The sequence below is a fragment of the Rhamphochromis sp. 'chilingali' genome (assembly GCF_963969265.1).
Source record: "Rhamphochromis sp. 'chilingali' genome assembly, chromosome: 13".
In the NCBI taxonomy this organism is placed as follows: Eukaryota; Metazoa; Chordata; class Actinopteri; order Cichliformes; family Cichlidae; genus Rhamphochromis; species Rhamphochromis sp. 'chilingali'.
The window spans coordinates 592,956-597,268 of record NC_137940.1 but is presented as its reverse complement, the minus strand read 5'-3'; positions in this window follow the sequence as shown (position 1 = coordinate 597,268).

Below are 4,313 nucleotides of genomic sequence, written 5' to 3'. Positions count from 1 at the left end.
GCACTGCCAGCGCTCAGCTATAATTTCCCCGTCATTCAAATCGTGGGAGAAAGGGAGGCACACTCAGAGCTGGCTACACTGTGTGTAATATGGATCTGGTCGCAGTGTAACGGTGCCCTGTGCTCCTGATTTCCAAAAGACATTCAGGAGCTGTTTCATGATCATTCTCTGTGGATGAGGAGGTCGGAGGAGGCTGTGCTGAGCTGGGAGTTAGGACAGAACTGTAATATAATAATTCATTTTTAACGTACATATTATGTAGAGCAAAGTAACATTGTAGCAAAAATAGATAACCTGTTCATCTAAGAGGTCAGCGGTGTGAAACAATGCAGAGATTTCTAATGTTCAGTATCTCTGCTCGTTTGCTTTCTTCTAGTCGCCCCTCGCAGCGTTCCTCTCTCCCATCGTCTTTATGTTCCATCAGTTTTTATCTCTCTGCATTTTGCTGAACAGCACAGATGTGAACTCCGGAAAAACATATCTGCTGTGTGCTGCTGTGTGTAATCCCCCTCTTCTTCTCTCTTTGCTCCTATTCCTTTCATCGCTCGCCTTTTCCTCCCCTCCTCTGTCATCTCTTTGTGGTTTTTCATTTTAAGCCGTTTTGTCATTTGGGTCAGCTGTATGTTTTGGCGTCCTCTTCTTTGTGCGACTCTTCATCCTTTCTCTGGTGGAAGAGTGCAGGCCACGTGAGCGACGACTGACAGGCAGCGTTTTCATCTTCCACCCTTTTTCAGGCAGACAGCGTCTGATTCATGTGTCCGTCATCCTGTCTGCCCGAGGGCCATTGAGCCAGGGACAAAAGATGCAAGCAGTCGAGCATCTCTTCTCTCTCCTGTGTAGATGTTTTCATTACCCTCCTCTCTGACTTGTGTCTCCTTCTTTGCTTGTCACTCTGCTGTGCTTCTAGCGTCGGTCTTGCTCTGTCAGTTTTTCTCCTTTCGTTCGTAATACAGCCACCATCCATCAGTCACTCTGCTGTTTTCTCCCCTTTATCTCTCCCATCATGACCTTCATCTCTCTCCATTCCCTGCTCCCTCCACTTATCTGGGTTACTGAGCTGGTTCATTTCATGGAGCAGAGAATGATGGGTGTGTTTTGGAAAATTATGTAGGACAGTGAATTTATTTGATCCAATCTCAGCCGGTGTATTTGATTGTTTAAACAGTGTGATTGTGGCTGGCGATGGATCCAGCTTCAGCTGGACAGCCACATGTCCCAGAGTGCTCACCAGTCACAGACTGAGCATCAGAAGGACTAAGCAACTGAGCTTAGTCCTTGCCACTGTGAGTAAATCAGAATCGATCTAAACCAACAGGCCAGTGCAATCTGCATGCGGACACACCCTCATTTCTATCTAAAAAAGCAAACATTTGTATATAAGGAAACATGTTCACCTCCAGGTGAAGCAAAAAAAGCAGTGACGATGCTGTAAGGGAGTATCCTCCACAGGGTAAGGCACAATGGTGTCAGATAACAACAAAAGAAAGACTCTCGCTGTGGTTCAAGTATGAAAGAGAAAAACCTGGGCATCAAAGTTAATGTGGAACAAAAAGCTAACAGACAGTAAAAGCAGTGAACAGGACGAGCAGGTAATGTGTCAGCCAGGGAGGAGAAAATGATTGCAACGGAAAACAATCATTCCATACTGTCCAGCATCCACGGAGTAGTGCCGAGCACGAGTGTGCAAGTGACGACACGCAGAAGAAACATCAGAGAAATGTTTCAATGAAACGTTTGAAGCTTGAGCAGTTGTGCTGAGACGCCTGAACACACAGGGCGTGGGTGCTGTGATGTTGGTGGACGTGTGTGTGAAAACACACACGTCCACCAACATCAGATTCACTTAAACTGAGTATCAGTTAGCGATGTGTCAGCTCATGTCTGTGACTCACCAGCTGTCTCTCTGCTCTTATTAAAACTATCCATCTCTGCATGGATACACCACTGCACAGTGCTTACTGTGTGTGTAATCACATTTACTTTCACTTTGGTATGGTCCTGGTACCAGGCCATATTGGTTATTAAAATATGAGCAACCAAGTGATGGCGGCACACTCGGCCCTCCCAGTGGCAACGATGGAGCGGGGGCTTAAACTGCAGCAGCATTGTGCTGGATTTCTGCTGCATCTGATCTGACAGGCTTGCACTTCAGACGTTTAAGAACACTTTCACAATCACTGTCATTGGCTTTGTGTGAGAAACTGTTGGAATTATAAGCTCACTGGATGTTTTTCTGTGGTCCAGTAGACTTTGTGTATCCGTGTATTTCATTAGCCTGGAGCTGTGAAGCTGTGAGTCTACAGAAGACCTCGAAGCAGCACGTCAGGAAAAGGCTTCTGCTGGTTTGATAGCTGTCACTGATAAGGTAGAGTGCTCCTTTTCTTCTTTGTCTTTTTTCTGTGTGTGTGTGTTTGCGTCATGTAGTGCATTAGAAGATAGGAAGCAGCCACAGTGAAGGACAAGCATTTCTCATCCATTTATGAGGCCGTCAGCATAAAAGGCAGCCAAGCTTGTTAATGAGCTAAGACTGAACTGAAGCACACACGCACACACACGCACACGCACACACGCACACGCACACACACACACACGCACGGGCTGAGTCACATGAAGTTCACATGTCACACTCTCTATCAAAGAGCAGCTCTATTCATGCACCTCAGCTGACACATGGGTTTGTGGGGATCAGAGTTCATCTTCATTTCATGTTTAAAAGGAATATTTGACATTATGGAACCCGTCTTCCTCACTTGTGTGTGTCTGTGTGTGTGTGTGTGTGTACGCCGAGGTTATCGATCTGTGATGCACGGTAGTTTGTTTTCTCCCTGGGGTTAAGGATTAGCAGCTCACACACTGGGATATTCATTTTCTAATCTTTTAATCAGTGGTGAACATTTATGATTGTGTGTCTGTGTGTGTGTGTGTGTGTGTCACAGAGAGAGACTCAGAATTATGATGAAAACATATAGTTAAGCTACATTGTTACTACTGAGTAAGCACAGAGTTCATTCCCAGTACAACGACCGCAGTAACACTCACATACAATATTTGTGACGATGTGAAACCGTTAGGTGGAGGGTTACTGCTGTCACCTGACGGCAGGAAGGTTCCTGATGAAAACACAAATACTTCAGTTACTTCAAAACTTTAATGCTAAATATTAGAACTGTTATTCATTTGAGACAACAAGCTGAATAACTGGAACTCTTATTAGTTACACTCTACTTGAAGTTGTTTTTGCCGATATCAACCTGACAATAATGTTGATATCAGTTCACCAAGCCCACACCTTTAGTTATTTAAAGACACATTTGTCTTTAATAGATGTGATCTATGACAGCGGTCCCCAACCTTTTTTGCGCCACGGACCGGTTTATGCCCGACAATATTTTCACGGACCGGCCTTTAAGGTGTCGCGGATAAATACAACAAAAAGAAGATTTATTCATAACACACGTGAAAAGACCCAGGAAAACCGAGTAAACGATCAAAACGATAACAAAATAACACTGAAAACCAATAAAAACCCTGAAAACCAGACATTTCACACCTGAGCCTCAACTCTCGCGGCCCGGTACCAAACGACTCACGGACCAGTACCGGTCCGAGGCCCGGGGGTTCGGGACCGCTGATTTATGACACCAAACATCACAGAGTTTGCTGAGTAGCTTGTATTGGATGCATATGTTGCAAAACTTTCAAAGTATATATCACAGAAAAGGATGTGCATTGCATCTCTTGTATACAGAAGAAAGAAAGGCGTTTGGAGCGACTCTTTGTAGATATTAGATCGTTTAGCTGTGTTTATGTGAGAGAAGAGAATACACTCACATCAGTAAAATATGAGGGGTTTTATTTTCCTGCTTAAAGGATCATTGGAACAAACAAACATTTGTGGAGCTCTGAGTCAGAGAGCAAACAGAGTCAGTGTGGGTCACACTGGGCTCTGTGTGTTGGCCGGCTTCCAGTGGACCAAGCCAAGCAGATAATAAGGCAGCAGCACCTCACTGGCCAGCGGTTCAAGAGCCCTCAGCGCTGTGTGAGTGTGTGTTTGCTTCCATATGTATGTGTGAGCGTTCTGCTAAATAGGCTGTGATATTACTCCTTCTGTTGTGTGGGGAGGTGAGAGGTGGCACTCGAATGGAAAGAAACAATATTGATTTTTGCTTTGCAAACAATACCACCAATAATAGTATTGTTTATTTGTTTGGTTAGAAACTAAACAAATAAACAATTTACCACAACTTTTAATCATCTCTGCAAATATACCACTGCATCATCTGTAGTACTCTAGTTGTTTGGTGGTCTGACCC